A 12,734-nucleotide genomic window follows, 5' to 3' on the forward strand; every position below is an offset into this window, starting at 1 on the left:
TTAAAAGCTCTTTTACCTTACCAGCCCTGAACAGGGCCCTTTGCGGGGCATGCCCCAAGAAAATCAGCTCTTTTGCCTGTAAAAAAAAACATACAATACCCCCCCCCAACATTACAACCCACCACCCACATACCCCTAATCTAACCCAAACCCCCCTTAAATAAACCTAACACTAAGCCCCTGAAGATCTTCCTACCTTGTCTTCACCATCCAGGTATCACCGATCCGTCCTGGCTCCAAAATCTTCATCCAACCCAATCGGGGGTTGGCGATCCATCATCCGGTGGCTGAAGAGGTCCAGAAGAGGCTCCAAAGTCTTCCTCCTATCCGGCAAGAAGAGGACATCCGGACCGGCAAACATCTTCTCCAAGCGGCATCTTCGATCTTCTTGCATCCGGTGCGGAGCGGGTCCATCTTGAAGCAGGCGACGCGGATCCATCCTCTTCTTCCGTTGTCTCCCGACGAATGACGGTTCCTTTAAGGGACGTCATCCAAGATGGCGTCCCTTGAATTCCGATTGGCTGATAGGAACAGCCAATAGAATGCAAGCTCAATCTGATTGGCTGATTGGATCAGCCAATCGTATTGAACTTGATTCTGATTGGCTGATTCCATCAGCCAATCAGAATTTTCCTACCTTAATTCCGATTGGCTGATAGAATCCTATCAGCCAATCGGAATTCAAGGGACGCCATCTTGGATGACGTCCCTTAAAGGAACCGTCATTCGTCGGGAGACAACGGAAAAAGAGGATGGATCCGCGTCACCTGCTTCAAGATGGACCCGCTCCGCACCGGATGCAAGAAGATCGAAGATGCCGCTTGGAGAAGATGTTTGCCGGTCCGGATGTCCTCTTCTTGCCGGATAGGAGGAAGACTTTGGAGCCTCTTCTGGACCTCTTCAGCCACCGGATGATGGATCGCCAACCCCCGCTTGGGTTGGATGAAGATTTTGGAGCCAGGACGGATAGGTGATACCTGGATGGTGAAGACAAGGTAGGAAGATCTTCAGGGGCTTAGTGTTAGGTTTATTTAAGGGGGGTTTGGGTTAGATTAGGGGTATGTGGGTGGTGGGTTGTAATGTTGGGGGGGGGTATTGTATGTTTTTTTTTACAGGCAAAAGAGCTGATTTTCTTGGGGCATGCCCCGCAAAGGGCCCTGTTCAGGGCTGGTAAGGTAAAAGAGCTTTTAAATTTATTAATTTAGAATAGGGTAGGGCATTTTGTTATTTTGGGGGTCTTTGTTATTTTATTAGGGGGCTTAGAGTAGGTGTAATTAGTTTAAAATTGTTGTAATATTTTTCTTATGTTTGTAAATATTTTTTTATTTTTTGTAACTTAGTTCTTTTTTATTTTTTGTACTTTAGCTAGTTTATGTAATTGTAGTTATTTGTAGCAATTGTATTTAATTTATTTATTGATAGTGTAGTGTTAGGTTAATTGTAGGTAATAGTAGGTATTTTATTTAATTAATTTATTGATAGGGTAGTGTTAGGTTTAATTATAACTTAGGTTAGGATTTATTTTACAGGTAAATTTGTTATTATTTTAACTAGGTAACTATTAAATAGTTCTTAACTATTTAATAGCTATTGTACATGGTTAAAATAATTACAAAGTTACCTGTAAAATAAATATTAATCCTAAAATAGCTACAATATAATTATAATTTATATTGTAGCTATATTAGGATTTATTTTACAGGTAAGTATTTAGCTTTAAATAGGAATAAGTTATTTAATAAGAGTTAATTTATTTCGTTAGATGTAAATTATATTTAAGTTAGGGGGGTGTTAGTGTTAGGGTTAGACTTAGCTTTAGGGGTTAATACATTTATTAGAATAGCGGTGAGCTCCGGTCGGCAGATTAGGGGTTAATAATTGAAGTTAGGTGTCGGCGATGTTAGGGAGGGCAGATTAGGGGTTAATACTATTTATGATAGGGTTAGTGAGGCGGATTAGGGGTTAATTACTTTATTATAGTAGCGCTCAGGTCCGCTCGGCAGATTAGGGGTTAATAAGTGTAGGCAGGTGTCGGCGACGTTGAGGGGGGCAGATTAGGGGTTAATAAATATAATATAGGGGTCGGCGGTGTTAGGGGCAGCAGATTAGGGGTACATAGCTATAATGTAAGTTGCGGCGGTTTACGGAGCGGCAGATTAGGGGTTAATAATATAATGCAGGGGTCAGCGATAGCGGGAGCGGCAGATTAGGGGTTAATAAGTGTAAGGTTAGGGGTGTTTAGACTCGGGGTACATGTTAGAGTGTTAGGTGCAGACGTAGGAAGTGTTTCCCCATAGGAAACAATGGGGCTGCGTTAGGAGCTCAACGCTGCTTTTTTGCAGGTGTTAGGTTTTTTTTCAGCTCAAACAGCCCCATTGTTTCCCATGGGAGAATCGTGCACGAGCACGTTTTTGAGGCTGGCCGCGTCCGTAAGCAACTCTGGTATCGAGAGTTGCATTTGCGGTAAAAATGCTCTACGCTCCTTTTTTGGAGCCTAACGCAGCATTTGTTTGAACTCTCGATACCAGAGTTAAATTTATGGTGCGGCCAGAAAAAAGCCCGCGGAGCGTTAACAGCCCATCTACCGCCAAACTCCAAATCTAGGCCTTAGTATTGAGTACGACCAACATCGGACAGCCCACCAAGATGAAATAACGTAGGAAGAGCCTGATAACCAGGATAGAGGGGCCTCCTATAAATTGTAGAAACAAAAAAACAACCTCGTAAGAAGAGGTGAGCAAACTTAGTACCCAACCAGGACCAGCCTGCTGACCAGGGTACAACCGAACTGTTCAAGGGCTAACTGAAAGTTCTAAACCCTAGCAGAGCTAGACTAAATAAACAGACAAACGACAGACAAAAAAGCTCTGTACTATATAGCACCTGCATGGCCTCACAGGTTTTGGTATGCAGATCTTGTCCGGATGTCCAGTTGCCAGTCACTTAACTTTTTTTTTTTGTGACTTCCGCCGGAAGCAACAACCATCGTTACCATAAAATCGCTAGTGTCAAAATCCCAGAGAAGAAAAAAGTTTCCTGAAAGAAAAAGTCTACAACAGTCTTGAGCTCCGGAAATAAAATAAACACATCCTAACCAGATCAAAAGAAAGTAGGCAGCATCCACAGGTGAACACCAAAAAGGAATGGAAACACTAACAGGGCCAACCTGTCATAGACCTGATTCCTCAAGAACTCAGAACTGGGATTAGATACACAAACAAAAGACCATCAGGCGTAGGATCCACATCCCTCCACTCGTCTAGTGCTGTTCATCATCTGAATCAGAAAACTGAGGATCTGGTGACAAATAAAGACTGAAATCCTCCAAAGCGTCCAACACCTGCCTCAGCAGTACACGCAGGCGCGTCTGTCTGAATCTAAAGGTAAAACTCATCTTAGGCGGGGCATTTGAAGACCCCGACCCTGACGGCTGTACCACTGAAGCCTCAGAGGGAACCACTCCCCCAGAGGAAAGACCCATCTCACAGAATCCTCCGAGGCGGGCGGCTCAGCAGTCTCTAATCTCTCCCCAGAGGGAGAAAAGAGCACTCTATTACGGCATACGGAACATAATTGATTGGGCTGGATTACCCGGGCCTCCATACAATCTAACCAGGTAACAGAATCTGAATCAGAGAAATCCTCCTCAGAAAAATCAGAATCCTCCATAACTTGACCAAACAAATTATGGACAAAAATCAACTGGCACCTCACACCCCCAATGGCTTCAGCACTCAGCACCTCCTATGACCCAGACAAGTAGAGAACAGACTCTCTCCACCAACACTCGGTCAAGATAAGGAAATGGAGAACGAAAACGTGACCACGCTCAGTCACGAGTTGCAACCCACAGGCCAAGGAAAAGCGCGCCAGTCCCTTCAAGAACTGCGTAGCTCAAAAAACCTGTACGTTCCGTAAAAGCCATGAGCCCCAACATCACTACACATAAGCAGACAGAATCACATAAACATGATTTAAGTCCCCCACTGTTCAATAACCCCTCTCAGGAGATATTAACCTTAGATTCCATAAAGATAAAGGAGTCCCACTGAGACCCTGTGTTCTGACATTACATTATATTCCCAGTGAAAGGAAAATGAAACGATCTTACCGGAATTTATATGTGACGAAAGGCAAAGAATGACTGGGGGATGAGGGAAGTGGGGGAGGTATAATCCTTTGGCTGGGGTGTCTTTGCCTACTCCTGGTGGCCAGGTTCTGTATTTCCAAAAAGTAATGAATGCAACTGTGAACTCTACCCGTTTTAAGAAGAAAAGTCCATTTAATGGCGAGAAATATGGTATATAATATGTCTGGGTACAGTAAATGAGTAAGAGGAAAATAAGAGCTTAACCCAAACACCACAGAAATGTAAAAATAGCCCTGGTCCCAAACGGTCAACAAATGGTAAAGTGCTCTGGTCACTAAGGGGTTAAAATTATATATGCCCTATCTGAATCATGAAAGTTTATTTTATACTAGACTCTCCCTTGAGGCATGGGCAGCTGTAGTCCAAAGCCATAGACAATAAAACAGGATGGTACTACATCTACCAGGATGCAATAGTTAAAGCTGGCCAATCATATCTCAGGTCCACTCTTATTGTAAGTTATTTCCTCTGCCTCTAAATCTGTGCACTGTGAAATGGAAATTCCTTTTGGAGACACAAATACACAGGTTAGTCAAGTTTTATGTAAACCCTCTATTTTAGTAATGATTATATTCAAGTTACACAAAATTCAAAGTTTAATAAACTGTTTACCAATGTCAGTCATTGCTAATCTTTGAAAATAATATATATTTCTTAGGAAGTAAATCAGCTAAGATTTGATCAAATCTAGTAAAAAATACTCTGAAAACAGATTATTACAGCAAATCAACTATAACTCGATTACCTTTCTATATTTCCATATTTACCCGAATCTATCTTAAAGGGACTGTAAAGTAATAATTAGACATTCATGATTTAGACAGAGCTTACAATTTTTTTTTTATATAATATTTTATTTTGTTTTATACCAACAATGCAAGAAAAAGTACTAGTGAAATTCAAATAAGAGACACAATTTCTTGAAAAAACAGCAGAATCTTAATTTCACACTGGTCCATGTAAGCCAAGGGAAGCTGAAAATTGCATCAGTATCACAAAATCAATCATTTAAATAAGTATCCTAAGCTAACTGCTCTTAAGCTTTACTGAATACAGTGGGGCAAAAAAGTATTTAGTCAGCCACCAATTGTGCAAGATCTCCCACTTAAGAAGATGAGAGAGGCCTGTCATTTTCATCATAGGAATAACTCAACTATGAGAGACAAAATGTGGAAACAAATCCAGACAATCACATTGTCTGATTTGGAAAGAATTTATTTGCATATTATGGTGGAAAATAAGTATTTGGTCACCTACAAATAAGCAAGATTTCTGGCTCTCACAGACCTGTATCTTCTTCTTTAAGAGGCTCCTCTGTCCTCCACTCATTACCTGTATTTGTGGCACCTGTTTGAACTTGTTATCAGTATAAAAGACACCTGACCACAACCTCAAACAGTCACATTCCAAACTCCACTGTGGTGAAGACCAAAGAGCTGTCGAAGGACACCAGAAACAAAATTGTAGACCTGCACCAGGCTGGGAAGACTGAATCTGCAATAGGCAAGCAGCTTGGTGTGAAGAAATCAACTGTGGGAGCAATAATTAGAAAATGGAAGACATACAAGACCACTGATAATCTCCCTCAATCTGGGGCTCCACGCAAGATCTCATCCCGTGGGGTCAAAATGATCACAAGAAAGGTGAGCAAACATCCCAGAACCACACGGGGAGACCTAGTGAATGACCTGCAGAGAGCTGGGATCAACGTAACAAAGGCTACCATCAGTAACACACTACGCCGCCAGGGACTCAGATCCTGCAGTGCCAGACGTGTCCCCCTGCTTAAGCCAGTACATGTCCGGGCCCGTCTGAAGTATGCTAGAGAGCATTTGGATGATCCAGAAGCGGATTGGGAGAATGTCATATGGTCAGATGAAACCAAAGTAGAACTGTTTGGTAGAAACACAACTCGTCGTGTTTGGAGGAGAGAGAATGCTGAGTTGCAACCAAAGAACACCATACCTACTGTGAAGCATGGGGGTGGCAACATCATGCTTTGGGGCTGTTTCTCTGCAAAGGAAACAGGATGACTCTTTCGTGTACATGAAAGAATGAATGGGGCCATGTATTGTGAGATTTTGAGTGCAAACCTCCTTCCATCAGCAAGGGCATTGAAGATGAAACGTGGCTGGGTCTTTCAGCATGACAATGATCCCAAACACACCGCCCGGGCAATGAAGGAGTGGCTTCGTAAGAAGCATTTCAAGGTCCTGGAGTGGCCTAGCCAGTCTCCAGATCTCAACCCTATAGAAAACCTTTGGAGGGAGTTGAAAGTCTGTGTTGCCCAGCGACAGCCCCAAAACATCACTGCTCTAGATGAGATCTGCATGCAGGAATGGGTCAACATACCAGCAACAGTGTGTGACAACCTTGTGAAGACTTACAGAAAACGTTTGACCTCTGTCATTGCCAACAAAGGATATATAACAAAGTATTGAGATGAACTTTTGATATTGACTAAATACTTATTTTCCACCATAATTTGCAAATTAATTCTTTCCAAATCAGACAATGTGATTGTCTGGATTTGTTTCCACATTTTGTCTCTTATAGTTGAGGTATACCTATGGTGAAAATTACAGGCCTCTCTCATCTTCTTAAGTGGGAGAACTTGCACAATTGGTGGCTGACTAAATAATTTTTTGCCCCACTGTACATTGTTGGGAGTTTAATAGTTATAACCTGATAGCAACAAAAAACTAGTAATTTATAATATGGTTGTCACAAAAATCTGTGCTTAGTCCTGTAAAAGATTAACAGAAAACATAAGGGAGAAAAAAAAGGGAAAAAAAAAAGGGGGACCCTCACTCCCCTCCCCCTTCCTTTGGGAAGAGAGTATATGTATTCAATCTTAGCTACCAAATACCTAGCAGAACTATTTAGTATTTCTAAATGGTGATATTAAATAACTGATTTCGCTAGGTGAAAATATTTTAATAAATTTAGCCCATTTTTAAAAAAAAATATTATTTCTTAATCTGAGCTCAAATCTGTAGCTAACTGTTCAACTAAGTATTGTTTTTTAAGATAGTTCTTTACTTCCAGAATTGAGGGTGAAATTTTGCTCTTCCATTTCTTAAAGATCAAATTCCTGGCTGCAAGAATAATTAAGTTTACCAACCTGTAATCTTCTGAAGCTAGGTTGCTATTTATCAGAAAGATGATGTCTGTCAATGTAAGCTCGAGGGGAGTTATTTTCAGCACTTTAAGTAGCCAAAATTCTATTTTGCTCCAGAATTGCTGTAATTTAGGACAAGCCCAAATCATATGTATTATATCTGCGGCTGGTGAACTGCATTTTCGGCATTTATTGAAGTTTTTATTATACCATCTATAGCCTCTATATGGGGTGTAATAAGTTTGATGTATTCGTTTTATATGGGACTCCCTCCAAGTCTCAGCTATAGTAGCACAGAAAAGTGAAGATAGGGAGCGTGCCACATGAAGCTCTTGATCAATGCTACTGGAGGTAAGATTTGTCCATTTTTGAGCTAAGTTTTCCAAATTAGATCCTCCCTTATATGCAACGAGATAAGAGTACCAAGGAGAAATAGAGCGATGACCTGCTTTAATCAAAACTGGCCAGTTACCAAGCTTGCCCATGACCATCTCCAGGAAAATTTACTGGCTAGCTGCATGGCATAATGTCTATCTTGCAGGTATGCAAAAAAGTCATGATTATTAAGGTCAAACTCTTGTCTCAACTCTTCAAAAGATTTTATAATACCTGTACCTGTACCTGTACCTGTATCCCTAGATATCTAAATGAACTAGCGACTGTCTTGAAAGGATTATCTGTACAATAATTCTCTATTTTTCTTAGCCAAAACAGTTCCAATTCCAAATTGTTCACTTTATACCCTGAAAATTGACCAAATAATTAAATTATATCCAGGAGCTTTGGAATATTAGAAGAGGTGTTGGACATGTATATAAATAAGTCATCTGTGTATAGAGCCATCTTCATCTCTTTTTTATAAATTTTGATGCCTTTGATCTGTTGTCTGATTTTAACAGCTAAAGGTTCAATTGCAAGGTCAAACAATAGCGGCGAGAGCGGACAACCTTGCCGGGTACCTTTTTCTAATCTAATTTTATTTGACTCCTGCCCTTGTATGACTAAACTGGTGAAAGAATGGGTACAGATATTTTTCACTAGATTCGAAAAGTTATTCCTCAGCCCGAACCGATCTAATGTGTCTAGCAGGTAGTCATGACTGATGCGATCGAACGCTTTCTCAGCGTCGATTGCTAGTACTGCGGCATCCGGATAATCCTTCAATAAGTTCCCCTCAGTATTTTAAAAATAATCAATAAGCAAGAGGAGTTGTCTGATTTTAGATGTTGAAGTGCGATTGAGAAGAAACCCCACTCTCTGTGGATAATCTCTGAGAGCCCCTCCTGTAGTCTCTTGGCCAAGATAGAAGTGAATATCTTGTCGTCAGAGTTTAGAAGAGCAATAGGCCTATAAGGTTCTCTATTGCACAGATCTTTACCTGGCTTATGTATAAGGATTGTATGCAATGCTACAAAGTTAGCAGGAATTTGGGCATTCTCACTGTAAAAATAATTAAAGAGTTTAGTCAAGTGAGGGGTGAGTAATGACTCCAGATTCTTATAAAATTAATTTGGTAAAGCGTCCGGGCCTGGGGCTTTATCCAATTTTAGCGATTGAATAGCTTGGCTTACTTCCATCTCTCATATTGGAGAGTTTCAAGTAAGATTAAATTCAGGAGTACATCTTGCGATAGGGGTGTCCTCCCAAAATTTCTCGCGTGCAGCCCTATCCGGCGAAAGAGAGGAATAGATTGTTTTATAGTACTGATACAGGGATTCAGAGATTTCCTCGGGTGTAATGAGTAGCTTCTTATTGACCTGAAGGGATTCAATTGTCGAAGATTGCCTGGAATTTTTCACCAGCTTAGATAATAGTTTTCCCGATTTATTACCATATTTATATAATCTGACTTGGTAATTTAAGTCTGTGTGTATTGTATTGGAGGTTAAGAAGGTATCTCGTTCTTTCTTTGCGCTAATGTAGCTTTTCCAGTTTTCCTCAGTAGGAGAACATAAATGTCTGTTATATGCGTTAACTACTGCGGCTATTAACTCTCTCTCTTTTAATCGAGAGTCTTGCTTAACTTTTGCCATATAAGCTATAATGTCTCCCATCAGTACTGCTTTCGCGTCTCCCAGATGATCGGGAGACTAGGAACTGAGCCACTGTTAAATTGAAAAAAATCCTCTATTTTATCTTTTAACTAATTTCTGAATTTTAAATTTTTGCTAAGATATTTTTGGTAAAAAAAACGTGACCCTCTTGGGTAAGCCTTCACACTTGGGATATCCAGCATTATGGGGGCGTGATCCGAGATACAAATTTCTGAAATTGACGCTTTAGCACCAATATGATAGAGACTATCACTTGTTAACATGAAATCAATTCTTGACAGTGATTTAAATACTTTTGAATAACAGGTGTAGTTCCTAGTGTCTGGGTTCTGTGCTCTCCATATATCTCTGACTGCAAGATTTAGAAAAATGGAGTTAAATAGTTTTGTTTCTAAGTTATCTTTTTTCGTTTTCTTTTAAGATACTCCATGTCTGAGCCTGTCTAGGGGGTATCGAGGGGACATATTAAAATCTCCCGCTAAAATTACGTGACCCTCTGCTACCTGTAAAATTTTTGCCTGGAGAGAATCCCAAAAACCAAGATCAATTATATTAGGAGCGTAGAGATTACAGATGTTATATATTGAATTTGCAATTTTCAATTTTAAAATTAAATATCTGCTATCAGGATCAGCTATTGTTAATAATTTAACATAAGATAATTTCTTCCCCAAAAATATAGCAACACACTTTTTTCTATTTTGCGGGAGTAAACAGTATCTCTGCTACCCCAGAAGTTTATAACTTCAGCGATTCCTCTGTGTTTAAGTGTGTTTCTTGCAGTAAAGCAATAGAGGTATTAAGTCTCTGAAGATGTCTTATAATCGTTTTTCATTTAATAGGGGAGACAATGCCCCCTATGTTCCAGGAAGTGAATCTAATATCTTTATTCATATCTTATTACCCGGAAGAATAAGAGGGATAAATGAATGAGAGGGGAGAAGAGGGAGGAGAGAAAAAAAAAATTTCATTATTTGGGCTTCTTTGGTTATTACGGACATCAAAATGATATTTGGGACCATAGTTTAACTGAACTCTGATTTAATGTCATTTGATCCCATGTTCAGCTAACTTTTTCTCTGCCTCCTCTGCAGAATCACAAAAGAAAATTTGGCCCCCAAGTGCCAATTTAAGTTTGGCCGGGTAAATGACGGTAGCTTGCCAACCGACTTTTAACATTCGAATACAGATTGGGGAAAGTTCCTTCCTTTTCGAGGAAGTCTCAACAGAGAAATCCTGAAAAAGCAGAATTTTAGTGCCGTTATGAAGAATAGGTTGATTTTTGCGATAATGTTGTAAAAAAGCATTTTATCCTGGAAATTGAGGAACCTTGCAATAATTGGTCTTGGTTTAGCCAAGTTGGCGGAACTGTCCATGGATCTCCCCAATCTGTGGACTCTTTCAATTAGGACAGGAACCTGGAGTGGGGGAATATTTAACATTTGGGGCAGAGTGTGTGTCATGAATTTCATAAGATCTTCTTGATCGGGCGATTCTGGATATCCAACAATTCTAAGGTTATTCCTTCTCGATCTATTTTCTAGGTCATCTACCTTGGTCTGAATTTTGGATATCTCACTCTGATTGCCCTCAATCTTGGGAATATAAATATTTGTTACGTCTTCTAAATCTGAAATTCTTAGTTCTGCTCCCTGGAGTCTTTTGGAAAATTGCCTTATCTCTGTTGTTAGTAATTGAATATCTTGCTTAATTTCATTTTTTAAAAGATCAAACTTAGGAGATATGGCTTCTAGTATACTAGATACTAGGGCTTGAGCATCTAATGTAATCAGGAGGTTTTGAGAATTTGTTGGGGTGGTTTCGGCGTGGGTTTCTGCGGCGGCCTCTGTAGGATTCTTGTTCCTGCGTTCCCTATTCTTAGTTGCCATGCCTGGATTACTTTTTAAAGTGAAGGATGGTGAAGTGATGTACTTATCCATGAAAAGAAGTGCAATTATGGAACTTGTGATGAATCCAGAGAAATCCAAGTGAGTGAACCAGCATAAGGCAGAGCTTACAATTTTAAACAACTTTCCAATTTACTTCAATTATTTAATTTCTTCCTTCTCTTGTTATCATTTGCTGAAAGATTTATCTAGGTAAGCTCTGGAGCAGCAAAGAACCTATGTTCTAGCTGCTGATTGGAGGCTGCATATATAAACCGACTGTCATTGGCTCACCCATGTGTTCAGTTAGAAACCAGTAGTGCATTGCTGCTCCTTCAACAAATGATACCAAGAGAATGAAGCAAATGTGATAATATATGTAAACAGGAAAATTGTATGTTCTACCTAAATCATGAATTATTTTTTGGGGGTTTCATGTCCCTTTAACTCTTTAGAAATCAGAAAAGACTGCAAGTGTTGCAACATTTAGTGGCAGACAAGAAGTGAAAGTGAAATGCAAGCTGCTAAACATTTTTCTATAAACTTAAAGGGTCATGAAACCCAAATTTTTTCTTTCATGATTTAGAAAGAGTATGTGATTTCAAACAACTTTCTAATTTACTTCTATTATCTAAATTGCTTCATTCTCTTGATATCCTCTGCTGAAAAGCATATCTAGATAGGCTCAGTAGTTGCTGATTGGTGATTGTACATATATGCCTCGTTTGATTGGCTCACCCATGTGCACAACTATTTCTTCAACAAAGAATATCTGAAGAATGAAGCAAATTAGATAATAGAAGTAAATTGGAAAGTTGTTTGAAATTGTATTCTCTAGCTGAATCATGAAAGAAAATTTTTGGGTTTAGTGCCCCTTTTAGAGGTTTTATTAAAATAAACAGTTTGGATTTTAACAGTTTGAAAATAGATGCATTTGTAGGGTTGAAACAGTAATCTTAAAATATAAAATGAAGAAACACAAGTTGCAGCCTATTCTAAATAAGCTGTATGTGGTGAAGATTATTATTTTGTTATATGTTAAATATTTTATACTTACAATGCTTTTTAAAGGGACATTAAATATTAAATAAAGGCTAGATAGAATGATGTAAATAAAAGATTAGTCTGAAAATAACATATAGGTTAATTTTTTAAAGTTTTGTTAGCTGTTTAAATATTGACAAATTAAAGGGACATTAAACCCAAGAATTTTCTTTTATGATTCAGAGAATACAATTGTAAACAACATTCTAATTTACTTCTATCTAATTTGCTTTATTCTTTAGATATCCTTTGTTGAAGAAATAGCAATGGACATGGGTTAGCCAATCACACGAGTCAGCTATGTGCAGCCACCAATCAACAGTTACTGAGCCTATCTAGATATTATTTCAGCAAGGATATCAAGAGAATGAAGCACATTAGATAATAGAAGTAAATTAGAAAGTTGTTTAAAATTGTTTTAATTTAGTTTTTATAACAGTAGTACAGAGAATACAGTTGTACATTATGTTTTCAACAAA

Source organism: Bombina bombina, chromosome 4, assembly GCF_027579735.1.
Source record: "Bombina bombina isolate aBomBom1 chromosome 4, aBomBom1.pri, whole genome shotgun sequence".
In the NCBI taxonomy this organism is placed as follows: domain Eukaryota; kingdom Metazoa; phylum Chordata; class Amphibia; order Anura; family Bombinatoridae; genus Bombina; species Bombina bombina.